The 21697-nt window shown below is 52.8% G+C and overlaps 2 long non-coding RNA genes across 2 annotated transcripts; both read left to right on the top strand.

Moving 5' to 3' along the window:
- The first annotated feature begins 293 nt into the window (after nt 1-293).
- LOC135326510 (uncharacterized) lies at nt 294-2905 on the top strand. The gene is made up of 4 exons (XR_010386884.1): nt 294-366; nt 1231-1338; nt 1918-1989; nt 2850-2905. It is a non-coding gene; the product is annotated as an uncharacterized LOC135326510 (long non-coding RNA).
- Nucleotides 2906-19733: 16828 nt separating this feature from the next.
- Nucleotides 19734-21363, top strand: LOC135326508 (uncharacterized). Its single transcript, XR_010386882.1, has 3 exons — nt 19734-19796; nt 20376-20447; nt 21308-21363. It is a non-coding gene; the product is annotated as an uncharacterized LOC135326508 (long non-coding RNA).
- Nucleotides 21364-21697: the final 334 nt, after the last annotated feature.

The following is a 21697-nucleotide window of genomic DNA, read 5'->3' as shown; positions in this document are numbered from 1 at the left end:
GTGTCCTAAAGCAAGGCGGGAGCGGCTTTCTGAAGATGACCTTTGTCTCTGGTGTGTGGAGATGCTTGCAATTAGTCTCTGGGGAATCCCAGAGGTGAGGCGTGACTATTGGTTTACTGTGAGAGGCGCCGTGTGCCTAGCCAAAGGTCAGGCAGGCCCCTCGGCCGCTGTGCGAATCTAGACCTACCCAGGGCATGGCAACATCCCTTTCAGTGCACTGGAGTTCCTTTACAAACACGTGTATTGCCCCAGGTATTCTACCCTTTTCTCCTCCGTGTGTAATTACAGATGTCCCTCAAGTCACTGAAGCTTCTGCAGCTTCTCAGGGGCTGGAGCCTCTGCTCGAGCCTCAGGGAGATCTCAGGGGTAAGTAGTCTGTCTTCCTTTCCTTTTGATTCTTCTATTAGTATTTTCTCTTTTTTCCTCTTTTATTGCCCTCCTGGGGAATCCAAGGTGCCCAGCACACATGCCCTCCCTGAAGCCCAGGGGCACAGGTAGGGGCAGCGCTGGTTCAGGCTTTCACTGGCCGGTGGGCTCTTGCCCCTGAGAAGTGTCAATGAGCTTTCTTGTCCGCTGGTGCCAAGAGACCAGAATCAGCCATAGTAACACCACGGCATGTAAAATTGCCTGGGAGTCCCAAACACGCAGTGAGATTATCAGTCCTGCAGAAGCCAGGGATGTATGGGATTGTCTCCTTTCCTCCAGGCCTTGCTGGTGACAAAAATGCCGAGGCTGCAGCACGTTTGTGAATGCGCCCTGAACACAGTGGCAAGAGCTTGGGGCTCAGTGTACCGTATGTGACTGTTACGCGTACTGTGTGGTGGAGTTGGCATGATGAGCCTTGGTCCTCAGGAGGCCTTTTTCCCCAGCTGAACCGGCTACAGGTTTTTCCTGCCCTCTTTGAAGGAAAGGATTCAATGTCAACTTGCCAATTCTCAAAAAGGCACCAAGTGGCATGAGAATGAGAGGTTCCCATGCAATTGTCTCGTCTCCTCACCCGTACAGCAGGTGTTGCTGCCTGTATTGGTTATCTGGAAGATTTTGTGCGCTTTGATTTTTCTCTACAAAGGACACATTGGGCTAGTGAGCAGGTGCCCACCCCGAAATGCCAGGTTTTGTTTCTGAGCTTTTTACTGAAGCCTTTTGAAAAGGATTGCCTCCTGAAGATACCATGCGGAAGTGATGAGGATCAGTTCCTTCTGATCAAGCTGTCTGGCTTTCTTTCCAAAGAGAATCATCAGGAGAGCCTGGAGAAGGAGACCTTTCCGGCAGGAGGCAGTCACAGCCTGCCAGCCTCTGATGAAGAGAGAGAGGCAACTCAAGCAACAGGCATGCCAGGTACTTGCTGTCCATTGTCATCCGCTGTAGGAAATCAAAAGCCCTGTGTGTCTGCAGGCTCTTCCCTTGGGGCCTGCTACTGCACAGCATGTCAGCGGCCAAATGTTAAAGTCTTAGGGCATTGGAAGTGTTCTAAAGCAAGCCAGGAGCGGCTTTCTGAAGATGTTTTTTGCCTCTGGTGTGTGGAGATGATTGCAATTAGTGTGCCAGACATGTGCATATAAACCTTTGTGGGTCCTATGAGATAGCCTCATTTCCCACACCATGCAGCTCCCCGGGATTTCGGAGCTTTGCCGTTTGGGGAAGGAGGCAGTTTTAACCACATTGAGCGCAAGTTAGGAAACACGACTCTTAATCGACTAGACCTCCTGCCCCACCTGCATCTCAGAACTTGCAGGGAGTCCCCAGAGGCCCTAGGCACAAAAGGAGTACCAAGTGGGATCCCTGCTGTGAAAGGAGGTCCTAAATGATGCCCTGATTCACAGGCCGGGCAGGGGTTTGGAGGGAACCTCATGCCTCCTTCTGCATGCTGTGTGCCTGAGCAGTGCTGAGGCTTTACCTCTCTCTGATTCTTGACAGCGCTTCCAAGTGTGTCACAGCCCGGAGAAGCCCTGCACGACAGGAAATACGCCTTTTTTCCAAAGCACCGAGGTACTGAGCAGTCTTGCAGGGATGCCTAAGTGAGAGAGGAGTCCTGAAGACTGGGAGCATACGAGTGGTGTTTGGAAGACCAGAGGGCGAAGGAAGGGGAGGTGGTGCCTGTGCTGGAGAAAAGGCAAAGGGAGAGAGCCAGGTTCAGGTGTCGTCTTTGCCGCAGGCTGCCGCAGAGGTGCCCACCCTGGCTGCTGGGCTGAGCAGCGCAGCCAGCACCCACCATTTCGGTTGGAGCCGGGACGTGGTGTAGCCCGGAATAGCAGTGTCACTGGCTATGGAAGCAGGAGCCCAAGAGAGCCGGACTCTTTTCCCTTGGGGCAAGTGTGCTGACCTGGGAGGGAAGAGTCAGGGTGGCACTCCCTGGACCCGGGATGGCTTTTGTCCACGTCGCTCAGAGGAGTTACTGGTAAACCAGATGAGCACCCCTGTGTGCTCTCCTTCTGGCCTGATGAGTTTTGTTCAGTGGGCTGACTTGTCTCAAAGTGTCAAGAGGATGCCTCCGTGAAACAGCCCTTTTGAGCCTCAGAAGGGCGAGGGAGCACCAAAGGGATTGTGGGATGTGAAGGATTGCCAGAAAGGGAGAGCAAACCCCTCCAATTGGGAAACCTGGATTATGGCCATCCCAGAAGGTAAACAAGGCTGAGAGGCTAAAGAGAGACTCCAAAGCGTGCTGATTTGCAATGACCTGGGGACTTTGCTGCTACTGAAACCAAGCAAGTGTTGCCGTCCCCGAGATTTCCCTCCTTCAGAGATGCTAAGAAAGGGAAAAAGAAAATTTCCTGGGAATGTCAAACAGACTGTGAGATTATCAGCAGTGCAGAACACAGTAACATATGGCCTTGTGTAATTTCCTCCAGGTTTGGCTAGTGGGAGAAGTGCAGCTGCCGCAGAGCCAAAAGACATACAAAAGCATTGCACGGTACGCACTGCAACGGTCTTGGGTATCCTCTTGGCTGGAGCAGCGTTGTGTTGCCTAGTTATTTGGCTGATGAGGAGGAGGAAACGGTGAGTTCACTGTTTTTTTCCCCAAAATTCTGTATTAGACAGCTGCTATTAGTAAGGAAGAGTTTACAGATGTAGTCTTCTGGAGGGCAAAGTTAGCTGCTGACAGTACTCTGTTGAGATTTCTGGTGTAAGAATTTCTATTTGAGCCCTTAGTTCATAGCAATGAGTATTCTTTTCTGAAAGCCATTCTTACTGTTGCCAGTATTACCTAATACTGACACTGTTGCTAAAAGAGAAGACCCAGCCATAGACGAAGGCAAAGCCAAGTCAGGAAGAGAAACAAAGAAGGGCGAGATTGCCATAGCAAGTAAGAACTGCAGTAGCTACAGTCCACTCTGAGGGAATTTGGGAAGAGAAATCACCTTGTTATCTAATGCCATTAATTCCAAATGTGCTCCTCAGCCTAGCTGTCGGAGCAACTCAGGTGATGGTGATGACTTCTTCCCAGCTCTAGGCATGGCTCTGGGAAAGGACGCTGTAACATCTGAACCTGGACACTCCCAACGAGTGTGTTTTCAGTGCGGGCAGTGATTTTGTACTTTGGATACATATTGCAAAGAGCGTGTTAAGGGCATTCATGGCAGAAGAAGTTGTGATCTTGTTTCCTCGAGGATCCCCTGAGTAGTCGCTGTCAGTCAAATACTATAAGTTGAGTGTTGGTCTTTGTCAGGCACACTGCGAAGTGAGACTCTGCAGCTCTCCTAGATTCTGGCAGACTGTGCACGTACTTCAGTGTCTGCTGTTTCTCAAACGTAGATCCCCTTCCCAGCATGTGCAGAGAAGGCAGGTCAATGTGGTATGGGCCAAGAAGGACTTGAGAGGCCCCTGGGCTTGGGTGGCTGGTGCAGAGAAGCAAAACCAAAGCTGTGCGGGTGCAAGTGTGCCCTGTTTGCTACTTGTAGCTTTCAGTACCACGCTGCTGCTACTCAGAGGCAGGGTGCCAGGCCCCACGGGGGCTGCACGCCGCTCCCCCGGCACCCCCGCGTCAGCTGCGGCCCGGCCCAGCCAGGCGGCCGACGGGGCCCAGAGCTGCGGCCCTCGGAGCCCGTCCACGCCGCGGGGCTGCTGCAGCCCTGGCAGGTCCAGGCTCTCCTCTGCCCTGGGACCCACAGCCCGCCTGTCCTGAACAGCCACCTCTCCCCGCAGGAACCTCCGCGCAGCCCAGAGATCCAGACCAGATGCCGGCGGCCGCCTCTCGCGCCAGGACAACCGGCCCACCCGCCCCGGTGCTCCGGAGAGCCGGACGCAACACCAGCGGCCGCCACGCGCACCTGGAAGACCGGCCCGCCCACCCTGGCGCCCCAGAGACCCGGAGCCCTCACGCGCGGGCAGCCGCCCGCCCCGCCCGCCCCCCCCACGGCCCTCGCGGCCCCCCAGCACTGCCCCAGCACCTGGGCACCAGCAGACCGTGGCTGCAGCCCAGATGCAGCCGCTGCCACCCACTGTGCCTGGTGCTGCCCGGCGCCCTCCCAAACCGCCTCCCCGGCCCCCCAGCCCCCTGCCTGCATTTCCCTCCTGCCCCCCTGGAAGCAGCTGGCTCTGGTCAAGACCCCGGTAGGGACTTTGGTGCAGTTGCTGAGGCAGCCAAGGATTATATAACAATAAATATTTAGAAACTACCCTGCTGCAGCAGAAGGGACACCAGTTTTCTTTTCTTCTTTTGGCAAAGTTAAATTCAAACCCAAATACTGCTACCTGTGTTACTTTTGTTTGCTTTGAGCCTCTGTTTCCTCCATCCCCAAGCTGTAAGGAGTAGAGCTGTGCACTGCTGGGGTTTAAAGAATGATGAGACTGCCCAAGCTTCTGAAGAAGCAGGGAGGTTTCCAGAGGCAGGGCTTTCCCTCCCCCAAGGGCTAAGGGGAGCTGGCAGGGATTTGAGAACCAGCAAGGCAGGGAATGAGTACAGAAAAGCTGGGGGGAGAAAACGCAGCATGAGAGAAGTGACTGCAGGAGGAGAGGGAAGTACTAAATCGTTGTTTTCACCCCCTTGCCAGAGAGCTCCACAGCAGAGAAGGCAGCTGCAGAAACCAGTCGCTCACACACTGCAGCGTCTCCAGCACACCCAGCTCAGCCTTTTAAGCAGAGCGGTGCCCTTGCCCTGCTGGGACTCCCCAGCCTGTCCTAGGGCTCCCAGGATGGGACTGCAGGGGAACTGCCCCTGCGCCACTGCCCCAAACCTGCCGGGCCACCCCGTAAGACTTTGGAAACCGCTCAGGACCCAAGCCACGCAAGCAGGACACCTCAACATGGTCCCAGGCTGCAGGAACAAGGCCGGCCAAACCAGCCTGAAACCACTGCTTGCTTCCAAAGGACCTGTTTGCGCTGGGCCGCTCCTACAGCAGCAACTAGCACCGCAGAACAGCAGAGGGGGGCAGTGGGTGCTGCGAACCCGGTGACATTTCTAAGGGGCAGCTGGCACAAGTGAGCAAGTTTTGGCAGCTCTGTGCACATGCAGAGGATGGGTTCTTGACATGCTTTCCTCCTCCTGCTCGCCTCTTCCTCTTGGGATGCACTTACACCCCTTGGCCCTACACAGAGACCAAAGGAGGAAGAGCAGCAGCGTCACATGATGCAAGAGACTCGCTGGGCCCAGGGAGGCCCCTGCCTAAACCACCATGTTCACACAAGCCAAGCATCGCCAGAGCAAGCCCGACACAAAGCCTCTGCTATTGCAGCTCTCAGTCCGCTCGGCACCTGTGCAGCACGTGAGACCAGCCAAGGTGCGTTAATGACCTTTACAAAGCCTTTCAAAGCCAAGTTGCAGGAGTTGTTCTCACATTCTTCCTAGGAAGACAGCAATGTGAGGCTAACCCAGCAGGTGAGCCTCCCTCCAGCACCATACTTCCCACGGACAAGCAGTAGGGATACAGAACACAGGACTGTTGAACTGAAATGGTTTTAGACGGAGTTTGAGCGGCTGTCCTGAGAAAGCCCAGAGGCCAAGTTGGAGGGCAGGTGTGACGGGACTGGGGCATTCGTGACTCCGTCCCTTCTGCTCACCTACAGAAGGGGATGTCTTTGTTGCAGAAGGGTAGTGTCAAGATAACCATCAACGGCCTAATTCTCTGGTATGCAGATAGTCAACGTTCTGGAAGTAGGCAGATGTCTGGGGAGAGGAAGTCCTCTCTCCGGACAGCTGCCGAGGTGACTGTGCCACTCTAGGCGAGCACTGAGACTGCTACTGAAGCAATTCTGCGCTTTCCTGCAAGGCAGCACATGTCTTTGCCCACACACTCCCCTTTCTTGGGGGCACACACCCAGAGAAGCCCACGCTGGCCTCCTTTGGTCAGCAAGAGCTACAGGGGCCTGGCCAGCATCCTAAACCCCCATGCTGTTGAACGTGCAGCCAAAACAGAAGGCAGTGAGCAACGCAGCTTTTATCTGCAAACAACTGCTCCGCGGCAAAGCAGAAGAAATGCCTCCCGGCAAGGGGGAAATAGGAACACAGACCAAACTGCCTTCTGAGGAAAAACAAGTCCCTAACAATGGGAGATGGTTCCAGCTTGAAAACTCTGGGGTGGGGAAAATTAAACCGGTCACCTGCCCCCTCGTCTCAAAGGAGTCCGCAAGGGAGAACACCCAAGAACACTGGCTTGGAGTCAGAGGAGCGCTCACTGGGGACAGGGAAATGACAGGAAAGGAAATGGCATTTCCCAGGAAGAGGAAGGAAACGGAGTCATGCCACGAAGTCCCTCAGACCAGCCCACTGCACAGGAGCCTCCTTCCCAGCCACCTCCAGAGGCAGAGGCGTTCTTTGCCTCCTCAAGTCTAACAGAGCCCACAGCAAAGTACCTCAGAGCTGAAGAGCAGCCTTGGCCTCTGCAAAGAAGGAGGCAACAAGCTCCGAGAAGAAACAAACACTGTGCCAGCGCCTGCACGTCCACGCTTTCTTCCAAAGCCACCTCCCTGCCATTGGAAGCTTCAGTCCTGCAGGAAGAGAAGTATTTGCACCTCGGGCATATTAAACTCGTCTCCAGGAGGACAATTCACGTCAGAGCCTGGGAACCGACAGAATCCCCCTGCGTGCTAGTTATGGCCAGGCTTGCACAACTGAGCCCTTCACGCTCCCGTGATGTCATTGTAGAAGTCAGGGGACGCACAAGCCAAAACATGAGGAAAGACAGAAATACCATTTGCATAAAGCTGCCTCCCTGCCTGTGCACGTTCTTCTGGGCCACCGACTCTTTCCTCGCAGACCTTTCCTGCCTCCCCTGCACCCAAGCTTTTGCGACTCGGGAATCACTCAACATCAGCTTGACAGGGTCAGTGCTTCTGCTAGAAAACCCGGAGGGGCAGCTGGGCAGACTCAGCTCTGCTGCTCCACCACAGCCCACAAATCCCAAACCTACCAGAGGACAGGAAAAATGGAGGAAGCTCCCTGCCCTTCCTTTCTCCTTCCTGTCCTTCCCAAGGGTGATGTTGCCCTCATCACCAGGGCCACCAGCACTCACCCCTCTCTCAGAGAGACACGTCCAGGCCAATACCTTCTTGCCAGGACTACAAGCCATCACTTAACTAAACCACAGGTGTCCCAGTTCTTCAAAGCACACAGTGCTATGGAAAATTATGCTCGCCAGCCACCATAACAGGGTCCGACCCTAGGTTCCCGCTGAGAAGTTCAGAGCCAAATCAAAGCATATTTAATACAATTTAATGATGCATGTGCAGCAATTGCAGCTGGAGCTAGGTGCCTCCCAAGAGGCACCCCAAACAAAGAAATCCCTGGGCAATTATACCCTCACAAGCTAAGCTCCCCACACCCCATGCAAAGCTTCAGACCAATCACCATATCTGGCTCTGGGGGCTTCGTGTTCTTCGGTGGCTCCCACTGCTGTCTCTAGGCAGCCTGGTTTGCCTTATCTTTATTGTGGTGGCTTCTGCTGATGGACTTAGCTTCCTCGTAAGCTTCCTTATCTTTCCACCTTGAACCAGCCCTAGGGCCCTTCCTTACTGGACTAGCTGACAGTTCCTCACGTTATCTGAGTGCAGCCTAAGGCTTCAGCACATTTAGCTACTCATGCTAAGCAAGGTTTATATAAGTTGTGCTAAGCTGTTACCTCTAGACAGTTCCAGCTCAATATTCTTTAACAGTCCTCCCTTTGTTTCTGGTAAGCATCCCTGCTAATCCTTTAGACAAGAGTTCTCAAAGGCTGTCAAGGCATACCATCACTTTCCATAATCTAATGTACAATAGGATCGTAAGTAATAGGCATAACATGGTTAAACTTAACACAACTACTCCTGGGTACAACACGTGAGTATGAATCCCTGTTGCAGTTGGTGATCATCCCAGAGGAGTTTCCCAACCATGATGTGCTCCGTCCTGCTTCACCCTTTCCAAGACGTCCTGTATCTCCTCTGTATCATGATGAGTGGCGATTAGAGCTTTTTGTCCATTGTTTTGGATGCGCTCTAGCAGCTGACGCAGCTCATCACGTTGCGGTAGTTTCTCCACCAATGTAAGATTCATTCCGATGGGGGTAAGCAGTCACGCTTGACTCAGTGTGTAATTAGATTGTAACAATGGATAAGACGTACCAGGAGCTGAAGAACTAAGTTACCAACGCAACTATTTGAGTGATTACTTGTCTTTACAGCAATGTTCTCTACGAATATAAGACTACAAATGGTTCTCATACATACACAGCCTTTCCCAATATATACAAGTACAGTCTAACTTTAACAGCAAAATTGGAACATAGTATGACAGTATATGGCCTGTCCCATTTGGGTTTTAACTTGGATTTTCATAAAAATACTTTAACTAAAACTTCATCCCCAGGCTGTGTAACAGGCACTTGTATTTCAGGTGGTGGGGACTGATACCACTGAGCATATTTTTTAAGATTTTCAAACCTTTTTTGCATACTTAGATCACACTGGCTTAGTCGTTCATTTCCGTCTAACAGGCTGCTCTTAGCTGGAATAGAAGTCCCTCGTATAGCTAAAGGTCTCCCACAGAGAATTTCAGCTGGTGGTAGTCCTACGGGTTGTTCTGGAGCATTTCGTACGTCCCACAGAGCAAAGTTTAGGGCTTCTGGCCATTTTAGGCCACTGTGTGTGCATACCTTTGCGATTCTTTCGTCTAATGTCCTGTTCTTTTTGCAGCCACGTATATTCCTGCACTGGCCCAGACTTTCTGTACTTGCCTAGCTACCGCCTCTGCTCCCCCATGAGCTTTCTCGTGAAACCACCTAGCTGTAGGAACTGCATTTTGGGGAGAGGCAGAACTGGTTTTCCCCCTAATTGTCCATATTTGTTAAAGAATAGCGAACTGAAACTGTCTAGAGGTAGCCGCTTAGCACAACTTATATAAAACTTGCTTAGCATGAGTAGCTAAATTTGCTGAAGCCTTAGGCCGCACTTAGATAAAATAATGAACTTTTACTTAGTCCAGTAAGAAAAAGCTGGTTCAAGCTAGGAAGATAAGGAAGTTACAAGCAGTCTGCATTCCTGCGTCTCACACTCCGAAAGGGAGGGTGTCTGCAGGAATGCGTCTCACACTCCGAAAGGGAGGGCGTCAAGGCTTTGAAGTAAGACCAGTGCAGGGCATTAGGACCTTGAGGGACAAAGCCTTAGCTCACTGCTGGGGCAGTGTTAATTGTTATGATTTAGAATCACCTCCTCCTCAGGACCTTGAGACACAACAGTAAGACCCCACAAAAACAGAGGTACAACCGTCAGCAGAGACTGCAAAAAACAAAAATAAGGAGAAAAACAGCTTACCTCAGAATGATGATGAGACCCAATGAGGAGCAGGAGACCCCAGACCAAAAAATTACTATTGGTCTAACTACCATGTGAGGGGTGGGAAATGTAAGTTGAAAAAACTATAATTGCCCAGGATTTGTTTATGTTAGGGTCCCTCTTTGGAGGCACCCAGCTCGAGCTGTAATTACTGCACGCGCGTCATTAATATTTAATTTGTTTTGATTTGGCTCCAAAATTTTTCTGCGGGAACCTAGGGTCGAGCCCTGTTATGGTGGCCGACAAGCCTAATTTCCATAACAATATTCCATCATCATCTTGTTCTACTTCCCTTTGTTCCCATTGTTTCTTCTCTTCCACGGAGCAGGCCTTCTCATACATGGTTCTGGGGTCTATGACATTTGGCCATTCACTTTGGTTCATCCTTGGAAGTGCCACCACACGGCCTCTCAGAGGTTCATGGGCTGCAGCCTTTGCAGCGGCGTCAGCTAAAGCATTTCCTTTACTGATTTCTGTAGTGTCTTTAGGATGGGCTGGGCAGTGTATTACAGCAATTTCTTTGGGCCTTTGGACTGCTTCCAGCCAATTACGTATTTCTTCTGCACTAGCTGTTTTCTTTCCTGATCATGTAAAAAAAAAAAAAAATCCTCGTTTTTTCCATAACATCCCAGTTGCCTCACATATCCCAAAGGCATATCGAGAGGCACTGTAGATGTCAACTTGCTTCCTTTTCCTAGGTGCCCTGCACGTGTCAAGGCTACTAGTTCTGCGCCTTGCACACTCATTCATGTGGGAAGCAGTTCGGCCTCCATTACTCGTTTTTGGCTGACTACAGCACACCCAGTTTGACGTTGTCCATGTGGGTAGCAGGATGAGCTGTTTACAAATAGAACCAGATCCGGTTTTTGCAAAGGAACATCAGTTAAATGGGTTCTCGGCTTACTGGAAGTGTGCATTACCTGCTCACATTGGTGATGTTTTTCTCCATCATCAGGCAGAGGTATTAGAGTTGCTGGATTCAGGGTATTGCATCTTTTTAGGACTACATTATCTGCCATGAGGAGGATCAGTTCGTATCTGTGTGCCCGTTGTGGCCATAATGCCTGGGTCGCATATCGTTTAATAGTATCTCCACTTTGTGCGGCACATAAACTGTGACAGGGTGCCCCAGAATGAGAGGGCGGCTTCTCTCTCCCTATTGCCGCTGTTGCTGCCACCGATTTGGTGCAGGATGGCGCCCCTGCTGCAACCAAATCTAGCTGAGCAGAATATGCTACCGGTCTCTGGTGGGGGTCCTACTTTTTGCCTCATTACTCTGCTGGCAATCCCCTTACGTTCATGTACCTATAAATTGAAGGGCTTTGTATATTCTGGGAGCCCGAGAGCAGGCGCGGATGCCAAAGCTCCTTTCATAGTTCTAAAAGCTTGCTCTCTTTCGAGGCCCCACGCAATGGGTTCTGCTGCTTCATTTCTAGTGGCCTCTGTCAGGGGTTTTGCTAATTCTCCCAACCCAGGAACCCATGGTCTGCAACATCCCACAGCTCCAAGGAATCCTCCTAACTGTTTCTGTGTTACTGCACGGGGGAGTTTTATGATAGCATTTACTCTCTCTGGGTCTCTGGGAGTCGTTGCCCTTCTCTTAGAATGAACCCCAAGTACTCTACCTCTTTTTGACACAGCTGGAGTTTAGACGGAGATGCCCGGTGACCCTTTTTCTGTTAAAGTAGGACACAGATATGCAGAGTCCATTATACAGGTATCCTCATCCTTACTCGCTATCAGTAAACCATCTACATATTGCCTGAGAGTTGACCCACCCGGTAATTCTACATCTTTTAAATCATTCCTTAACACTTGTGAGGAAAGGGTGGGAGAGCCAGTGAACCCTTGTGGGGGGTGGGAGGTGTGTCCACGTCCGCTGTTGCCCTTTCCATGTAAAGGCGAACAAGGGTTGACTACTTTCCTCAAGCGGGATCCTAAAGAAAGCAGCAGTTAGGTCAATTACAGGGAAACATTTTGCCCAACGTGGCATTTGTAAAAGCACTGTGGAAGGATCAGGCACTACTGGGGGAGGGGTCACCACACGTTGATCGATTGCTCGCAAATCTTGGACAAACTGGTATTCTGGATCACCATCAGAATCCCGCCTGTGCTTTTTAACTGGCACAATCGGAGTGTTGTATGGGGATTCACAGACCCTAAGGAGACCCAGTTTTACATCGTGATCCGTTTGCTTTCAGATACTCTTCTTGGCTTCTTTGGGGGTAGGGTATCGTTTAACCGTGGCAGGCAATCCCCCCTTTGCTTTTATCGAGACTCAGCTAGTTGATTTCAACAGTCCACCATCCATTCCTCAAGAGCTCCATAACTTCCCAGGAACTGATTCTAAACCTATGGGAATTTGCAGATTAGTTGTCTCTGGCTCTGGTGTCTCAGCCACAACACATGAGCCCATTAGTACTAATTTTATCCCTCCCGGCTGTATATTTTATCCCTCCTGGCTGTAAGCAGATCTGAGTATCCAAGGCTTGCGGGAGATCTCTCCCTAAAAGGCAAGAGGGTGAATCTGTGGAAATCATGAAATGTCCCCACACTCCTTTACCTCCAACAGTGAGCAATAAGGGCTTAGTTAACGCTCATTTGCCTTTTCCCATCTCTCCTTGTACTATTATTTCATCTGACGATTTGCATCCTTTAGGCTCAAAACTCAAAAGGGAAAGAGTAGCTCCGGTATCCACTAGATAGGGCACTTCTAGACCTTCTAGACTTGCCACTATCTGCCCCCTGACATCCAAATCTATATCCCAGGAATTTACCCCAATTTCCACAGGATTCACTGTTCACTCCTGATGATCAAAGGCTCCCTGCGGCGGCCATCCTTCTGCCGGGTTACCCTCCTTAGTCACCAACGGCCAATCCTCCTGACATACTTGGATCAACCCTTTTTTCCTTTGATTCTTACTACCATCAGTCTTACTCCAGTTTTGCAAAATTTCAGCCAAGGGCCACCCCTTCTCTAGGCCAGAATTATTTCCCACATTGAGTTCCTGAAAAGTGCATCCTATGGTGATCAGATATGCCTTTTTTTTCTTTTTCTTTCCTCTCCCCCCCACAATACCTGCCTGCAGCTGCTGTGATCACACTTTCTCTCTCTCTCTGGGAACCGCACTCACACCACCCGAGGCTTTGACTGCTAGGACTGCAGTCCCGTCGCAGTGGGCAGCTTTAGCAGCCGACGGGTGCCCCCTTCGCTTCCCAGGTTATACGCACTCACACACTCACAGGACTGTTCACACTCACACCAGTCACAGCGACTCCAGATTTCTGTCTCTACAGTCTGGCGGTGCGCCTTACGCTGACCCGGCTGCGCACTCCCCGTTCCGGCCGGATCGAGACGGGACTCGAATCCACTCAAGGAAGCGGCAGTTAGGTCAATTACAGGGAAACATTTGGCCAATGTGGTTCATCACATTATCTGCGTTATCGGCCTAAGATTTCAGCAAATTCAGCTACTCATGCTAAGCAAGGTTTATGTAAGTTGTGTTAAGTGGTTTACTCTAGACACCTTTGGTTCAATATTCTTTAACTACAGCACAAAGAGGAGTGTTTCGCCTGCACCAGCGTTTGCCAAAGAGCAGAAATTCCTTAACATTGGTGACCAGGAAGCGTTTGCATTCCTTCTTCAGGTTACTGATAGGAAAAGAGCAAGCTTGACTTTACTGCCTGCCATTACTCCTTTAAAGCATTACAATCCCGGGTGTTCATACGGTTTGGGAATGGGCATCAACATAAAGAGGGGAGGCTGGCAAGACACACAAGCCATGCTCACAAAGTCCAGCCTCCGGGGCCAGGATACATGTGAGGGCGTCAGCACCTCCTCCTTGCTGAGAGAGAGAGCACCCAAAGCCACCAGAAGTGTTGTCCAAAACGCGGATTCGTTGCCCGGTGTGCAATAAGCCAATAATTACACGCTCAGCAGAGACATTGGCTTATTTAGCTCAGAGCTGCGCAAGCCTGGGTGCTCGGTGGTTTCCCACAAATCAAGCACCCGCCTCCAGCTTTTCAAGTAGCATCAAGACAAACACATTGCCAGGTTTGCAACTTTCCCTTTTGCACTGGTTGGTCAGGGATTTCTTCATTGCCCGGGTCCCGCCCCTGTCTCTCAAGGTCCTGAGGAGGAGATGGTCATTCCAGCAATTGACACTGCCCCAGCAGGGACAGCAGGTGTTATCTCCCAAGGTCCTGACGAGGAGGAGATAGTCCAGACCTCCTAATGAACACTGCTCCCGCAGTGAGAGGAGGCTTTGTCTCCCAGGCTCCTGGCGCCCAAGCAGGCCTTATTTCAAAGCCTTGACATCCTCCCTTTCGGAGTGTGAAGCGCAGGAATGCAACCTGCTTGTAACTCCCTCATTTTTCCAGCCTCCACCAGCTCCGGGGCCCTTTCTCACTGGACTAGGAGTGCGGCCTAAGGCTCCAGCAAATTCAGCTAGTCATGCTAAGCAAGTTTTATACAAGTTGTGCGAAGCGGCTACCTCTAGACAGCTTGAGTTCAATAACTGACAGTCCAGGTCCCAAGGTCTTCAGTTAGGGATACGTGGACCGCCAGTTCTTTTGCCAAATTGGCAATACGTACCTAGAAATAAAACATTTTGATTTAATGTTTCTTTTAGGGCTTTAGCAGTTCTAGGATGCCCTTGATTAAAGAATGCTTCTTTTCAGAAAATAGAAGTTATCCTAAACTACCTAGTTTGAACATTCTTTCTGAGCTTCCCAGGGCTGTCTTGTAAGAGTTTCCCACAAATCAAGCACACCCCCGGCCTTTTCAAGTAACATTTTTGCAAACACATTGCAAGGTTTGCAACTTTCCCGTTTACACTGATTGGAGAGTAATGTACAGACAATTATACTACTGCTTACACACCAATTTACTACTACACATGCTCGGGGAGGGGTCTTCACCCGGGCGTGGGGCTTTTTGACCTGTGGGAGTGATTTTTTGTGTTTTATGGAGGACAGTTCAGTTAGGGATAGATGCACCTCCAATTCTTTTGCCAAACTGGCAACACGTACGGAGAAATACAGCATTTTGATGTAGTGTTTCTTTAGGGCTTTAGCAGGCAGAGTCCCAGCGGGGCGGGGGAGGAGAGCTGGGGCACAGGCTTGGCCCTGGAGCCCCCCCGCCTGTCAGCAGCTGCCCCCGGGCCAGCTCCAGAAGCGCAGAGCTGGCGCCGGCGCTGGGGCAGAGCGGCGGCAGCGGGGCGCGAAGGAGAGCAGCGAGCGAGGCCGGAGCAGGCGCTGGCGCGGAGCTGCCGAGCAGCGAGGCGAGCGCAGGGGCGCGAGCGTGTGGGCAGAGAGCCGGGCTGCCCCCGAGGGGCTCCTCGAGGGCGGCAGCAGCACCCCCGGCCGCCAGCATGCCCGGGCTGCCCGCACAGGGCGGCGCCGGCGCCGGCGCGCGGAGGGAGCGCGGGCCGCGGCGGGGGTGCGCGGCCCCCTGCGCCGCCGCGGAGGCGCGCGGAGGGCGCCCCTGAGCTCACAGAGGGGCCCCGCGCTGCGCCGCGCCGCGCCCTGAGCTCACAGAGGGGCCCCGCGCTGCGCTGCGCTGCGTCGTGCTGCGCGGTGTTGCGCTGCGCTGCGCTGCGCTGCGCTGCGGTGCAGTGCGGGGCTCTGCGCTGCGTCGTGCTGCGGGGCGGTGCAGGGCGGGGTGCTGCAGGGCGGGGTTTTGCGCGGGGCTGTGCCGCGCCGCGCCCCGCAGACGCCGCTCCGCGCGCGCGTTGCTCGAGGGCGCCGGCGGGGGGCGGCTGCTGGCGCCGGGCAGCATGGTGCGAGCGCGGGGGGCGTCCGGCGCCGGGCGGCGCCTGCTGCTGCTGCTCGGGCTCCTGGCGGCGCTGCGTGCCCGGGACAGCCGGGCTGCTCCGCGGGCAGCGCCGGGCCCAGGTAGGGCGGGCGGGCGGGCGGGCGGCGCCGGAGGCGGAGGCGGAGGCGGAGGCGGCGCGGCAGGCTGGGGGCGGCGGGGCCGGCTGGCGAGCGGCCGGGGCGGCGGGAGGCGGCGTCGGGGGCCGGGAGCGGCTGGGCGAGGCTCGTGGGGCCGCGGGGAGGGGGGTGCGCTGGGGGGCGGCGGGGGCCGGGGGCGAGAGCTGTGCCTGGAGCGGCGCCTGGCGCTGGCTGACGGGAGCTGTTGTCCCCGCGGGCGGTTGCAGCGGTGCCCGGCGGCGATGGCGATCCAGCTGCGTGGCCGGACGCCGGCGCCGAGCCTCGCGGACAGGCTGGAGGTGAGTCCTCGGGGGACCTGAGCTTCCCTGGCAAGAGCAGAAGCGTGCCTTTCCTGGCGCCGCTTTGGCCTGGCGCTGGCCGGGGAGCTCTCGTGCCCCCGCAGCGCGAATGCTGCTTCGTGTCCTCCGGTGCTGAGGGTTGCCCCTTTGCAGGGCGCTGGCTTCCTTGGTGGAGGTTAGAGAGCTCCGCGGAAGAAGGGGCCGAGGGGTCGCGTGTTTGTTTGTCTTGGGGGTGCTTGGGGGCTGTCTGTGGCAATACATGATGAGAACTGCTCCCATCGGTGGTTGCTTACAGATGTGGCTGAAGTTGAGGATTATCCAGCTTCTCAGCTGCATCCCGTTGCCGAGCCTCCAGGTCTTCCCAGGGGTACGTAGTCAGTTTTTACTTCCCTGAAAGAACAAGAACTTTCCTTGTGCTATTTTGCTCCCATGAAATTGTGCTTCATACTTCCTCTGGGGTCCAAGGGCTTTACAGCCGCAGGGGAGTCCCAGGGGTAAGTTGTGAGCATTTCTTTCCTTTGAGAGCTGCCAGGCAAAAGGTCCTCTCTGCCCCTCCACAGCTTTGGGACTATTGACCTACATATATGTCCCATGTGATGACGTGACCCCCCTTCCATTCATTACAACTGCTTTGTGAAGAAGTTGGTAGCAGCTTCTAAGGAAAACTTGCCACCTCTGTGTTGGGTTTCTGCTCTGCCTGTAGGCTTTGGTGATCCAGCATTTTGGCTGTTTCCTCTTCCTGACCCTCGGGACGATCCCCAGGGTAAGTACTGAATATGTATTTGCTTTGTAGAAGAAGCTTTTACGTTTCCAGCTTTTCCTGGTGGTGAGTGTAACTGAATAAGTCGTTGGCTGATGCTCAGAGGCACAGAAGAGCAGAGTGGGACTCGGGAGGCCTTGAGAGATGTGTCCCGGGGTGCTTTGCCTTGCAGGGTCTTTGTGCTGCTTCCAAAGCCTGCTGCAAAGCCAGCGGGCTTGCTGGGGTTGAGTTTACAGCTTGTGTGAACTCCGGGGTGTGCTCTCCCGCAGCAGCTCTGTGCCTGCTTAGATTTATGGCCGTACGGTGCCACTGCAGACACCCGCTAAGCGTTTGCAAGGTGCACATGAGCAGAAGTATGGTGTAATTATATGTTCCCCGTCATTCACCACCCTTCAAATTCGAAGTTGTCTATGGAAATACATGATGAGAACTGCTCCCATCTGTGTTTGGTTACAGATGTGGCTGTAGTTGAGGGTTCTCCAGTTTCTCAGCTGCATCCCGTTCTTGAGCCTGCAGGTCTTCCCAGGGGTATGTAATCAATTTTTATGTCCCTGGAAGAATAAGAACTTCCTATGTACTATTTTGTTCCTGTGAACTTGTACTTCCTGCTTCCTCTGCAGGTGGTTCAAGCGCTTCTGTGGAAGTATGTTGCAGCACATAATGAAAACTTGTCTTGTCTGTGTTTGCTTACAGGCCTTCCTGCAGGCAGGGGCCTTCCAGCTTCTCAGCTGGATCCCACTTCTGAGCCTCAGCAGCATGCCAGGAGTAAGTGGTGGAGATGTATTCCCTTCCTGGGAGGAGCCTGTGGTTTCAGAGTTGTGTTCGTGGGCCGTGTAGCTTCAGTCCTTGGCCGAGGCTCATGCCTGCAAAAGAGCAGAGCGGGCTTTGGGAGGGCTTCAGAGATCTGCGGTGGGTGCTTTGCCTGGCTGCTCCAGCCTTGTGCTTTTCCAGTGCCTACAGCAAAGCCAGCAGGCTTGTTGGGGTTGAGCTTAGAGCTCAGGTGAACTCCAGGGCATCCTTTCCCAGCATGCTTGGATTTGTAGCCACGTGGTGCCTGTGCAGGCACCCGATAAGTGTTTGCCAAAGACTCAGGAGCGGAAGGGCAAGACGAGTGCCTTGCTGTAATGAGACATTCCATGCTCATTCGCTACCATTCAAATCTGAAGCAGCATATGGAAATAGGTAACGAGAGCTCTGCTCATCTCTTTGGTTGCAGATGTGGCCGCAGGAGATGGCTATGCAGCCTCTCGTCTGGATGGCCAGGCAGTGTCTGTGGGGAGTCGTACAGGTGAGTCGTGACTCTTTGCCTACTCTTTTGGGTTATTTGAAAGAAGCAGCATTTACTTGTGCGGATGTTGTTCATGTGCAATTTAACTTAATACTTTCTGTTTAGGTCCTCAGCGCAGAAAGTACAAGGCCCAGAGCAGAAAGTCGTCTGAGAAATATTCTAAACTCCTTCAGGACATCTTGAAGGACTTGGAGAGAGCAGCTGGTGGGTAGATTTCACTCTGTGTTAAGGGAGATCATTGTAAACGTGAGGTTTTAGAAACAGCTATGGATAAGCTGTGGCTTACGCAGGAGAAAGGGATGGATCAGAGCCTCGCCGCAGTGACGCACCACGTCACACCTTGCAGGCATTGGCAAGCCGCGAGCTTGTTGAGGGTCTCTTCTACAAGCGTGTTCTTCGCCGCGTTTGTTAACGTTAAGGTGCTAGAGTGTGGGAAGTGTCCTAAAGCAAGGCGGGAGCGGCTTTCTGAAGATGACCTTTGTCTCTGGTGTGTGGAGATGCTTGCAATTAGTCTCTGGGGAATCCCAGAGGTGAGGCGTGACTATTGGTTTACTGTGAGAGGCGCCGTGTGCCTAGCCAAAGGTCAGGCAGGCCCCTCGGCCGCTGTGCGAATCTAGACCTACCCAGGGCATGGCAACATCCCTTTCAGTGCACTGGAGTTCCTTTACAAACACGTGTATTGCCCCAGGTATTCTACCCTTTTCTCCTCCGTGTGTAATTACAGATGTCCCTCAAGTCACTGAAGCTTCTGCAGCTTCTCAGGGGCTGGAGCCTCTGCTCGAGCCTCAGGGAGATCTCAGGGGTAAGTAGTCTGTCTTCCTTTCCTTTTGATTCTTCTATTAGTATTTTCTCTTTTTTCCTCTTTTATTGCCCTCCTGGGGAATCCAAGGTGCCCAGCACACATGCCCTCCCTGAAGCCCAGGGGCACAGGTAGGGGCAGCGCTGGTTCAGGCTTTCACTGGCCGGTGGGCTCTTGCCCCTGAGAAGTGTCAATGAGCTTTCTTGTCCGCTGGTGCCAAGAGACCAGAATCAGCCATAGTAACACCACGGCATGTAAAATTGCCTGGGAGTCCCAAACACGCAGTGAGATTATCAGTCCTGCAGAAGCCAGGGATGTATGGGATTGTCTCCTTTCCTCCAGGCCTTGCTGGTGACAAAAATGCCGAGGCTGCAGCACGTTTGTGAATGCGCCCTGAACACAGTGGCAAGAGCTTGGGGCTCAGTGTACCGTATGTGACTGTTACGCGTACTGTGTGGTGGAGTTGGCATGATGAGCCTTGGTCCTCAGGAGGCCTTTTTCCCCAGCTGAACCGGCTACAGGTTTTTCCTGCCCTCTTTGAAGGAAAGGATTCAATGTCAACTTGCCAATTCTCAAAAAGGCACCAAGTGGCATGAGAATGAGAGGTTCCCATGCAATTGTCTCGTCTCCTCACCCGTACAGCAGGTGTTGCTGCCTGTATTGGTTATCTGGAAGATTTTGTGCGCTTTGATTTTTCTCTACAAAGGACACATTGGGCTAGTGAGCAGGTGCCCACCCCGAAATGCCAGGTTTTGTTTCTGAGCTTTTTACTGAAGCCTTTTGAAAAGGATTGCCTCCTGAAGATACCATGCGGAAGTGATGAGGATCAGTTCCTTCTGATCAAGCTGTCTGGCTTTCTTTCCAAAGAGAATCATCAGGAGAGCCTGGAGAAGGAGACCTTTCTGGCAGGAGGCAGTCACAGCCTGCCAGCCTCTGATGAAGAGAGAGAGGCAACTCAAGCAACAGGCATGCCAGGTACTTGCTGTCCATTGTCATCCGCTGTAGGAAATCAAAAGCCCTGTGTGTCTGCAGGCTCTTCCCTTGGGGCCTGCTACTGCACAGCATGTCAGCGGCCAAATGTTAAAGTCTTAGGGCATTGGAAGTGTTCTAAAGCAAGCCAGGAGCGGCTTTCTGAAGATGTTTTTTGCCTCTGGTGTGTGGAGATGATTGCAATTAGTGTGCCAGACATGTGCATATAAACCTTTGTGGGTCCTATGAGATAGCCTCATTTCCCACACCATGCAGCTCCCCGGGATTTCGGAGCTTTGCCGTTTGGGGAAGGAGGCAGTTTTAACCACATTGAGCGCAAGTTAGGAAACACGACTCTTAATCGACTAGACCTCCTGCCCCACCTGCATCTCAGAACTTGCAGGGAGTCCCCAGAGGCCCTAGGCACAAAAGGAGTACCAAGTGGGATCCCTGCTGTGAAAGGAGGTCCTAAATGATGCCCTGATTCACAGGCCGGGCAGGGGTTTGGAGGGAACCTCATGCCTCCTTCTGCATGCTGTGTGCCTGAGCAGTGCTGAGGCTTTACCTCTCTCTGATTCTTGACAGCGCTTCCAAGTGTGTCACAGCCCGGAGAAGCCCTGCACGACAGGAAATACGCCTTTTTTCCAAAGCACCGAGGTACTGAGCAGTCTTGCAGGGATGCCTAAGTGAGAGAGGAGTCCTGAAGACTGGGAGCATACGAGTGGTGTTTGGAAGACCAGAGGGCGAAGGAAGGGGAGGTGGTGCCTGTGCTGGAGAAAAGGCAAAGGGAGAGAGCCAGGTTCAGGTGTCGTCTTTGCCGCAGGCTGCCGCAGAGGTGCCCACCCTGGCTGCTGGGCTGAGCGGCGCAGCCAGCACCCACCATTTCGGTTGGAGCCGGGACGTGGTGTAGCCCGGAATAGCAGTGTCACTGGCTATGGAAGCAGGAGCCCAAGAGAGCCGGACTCTTTTCCCTTGGGGCAAGTGTGCTGACCTGGGAGGGAAGAGTCAGGGTGGCACTCCCTGGACCCGGGATGGCTTTTGTCCACGTCGCTCAGAGGAGTTACTGGTAAACCAGATGAGCACCCCTGTGTGCTCTCCTTCTGGCCTGATGAGTTTTGTTCAGTGGGCTGACTTGTCTCAAAGTGTCAAGAGGATGCCTCCGTGAAACAGCCCTTTTGAGCCTCAGAAGGGCGAGGGAGCACCAAAGGGATTGTGGGATGTGAAGGATTGCCAGAAAGGGAGAGCAAACCCCTCCAATTGGGAAACCTGGATTATGGCCATCCCAGAAGGTAAACAAGGCTGAGAGGCTAAAGAGAGACTCCAAAGCGTGCTGATTTGCAATGACCTGGGGACTTTGCTGCTACTGAAACCAAGCAAGTGTTGCCGTCCCCGAGATTTCCCTCCTTCAGAGATGCTAAGAAAGGGAAAAAGAAAATTTCCTGGGAATGTCAAACAGACTGTGAGATTATCAGCAGTGCAGAACACAGTAACATATGGCCTTGTGTAATTTCCTCCAGGTTTGGCTAGTGGGAGAAGTGCAGCTGCCGCAGAGCCAAAAGACATACAAAAGCATTGCACGGTACGCACTGCAACGGTCTTGGGTATCCTCTTGGCTGGAGCAGCGTTGTGTTGCCTAGTTATTTGGCTGATGAGGAGGAGGAAACGGTGAGTTCACTGTTTTTTTCCCCAAAATTCTGTATTAGACAGCTGCTATTAGTAAGGAAGAGTTTACAGATGTAGTCTTCTGGAGGGCAAAGTTAGCTGCTGACAGTACTCTGTTGAGATTTCTGGTGTAAGAATTTCTATTTGAGCCCTTAGTTCATAGCAATGAGTATTCTTTTCTGAAAGCCATTCTTACTGTTGCCAGTATTACCTAATACTGACACTGTTGCTAAAAGAGAAGACCC

Source organism: Dromaius novaehollandiae, unplaced genomic scaffold, assembly GCF_036370855.1.
Source record: "Dromaius novaehollandiae isolate bDroNov1 unplaced genomic scaffold, bDroNov1.hap1 HAP1_SCAFFOLD_48, whole genome shotgun sequence".
In the NCBI taxonomy this organism is placed as follows: Eukaryota; Metazoa; Chordata; class Aves; order Casuariiformes; family Dromaiidae; genus Dromaius; species Dromaius novaehollandiae.
This window is presented reverse-complemented; position numbering and strand designations above follow the sequence as displayed.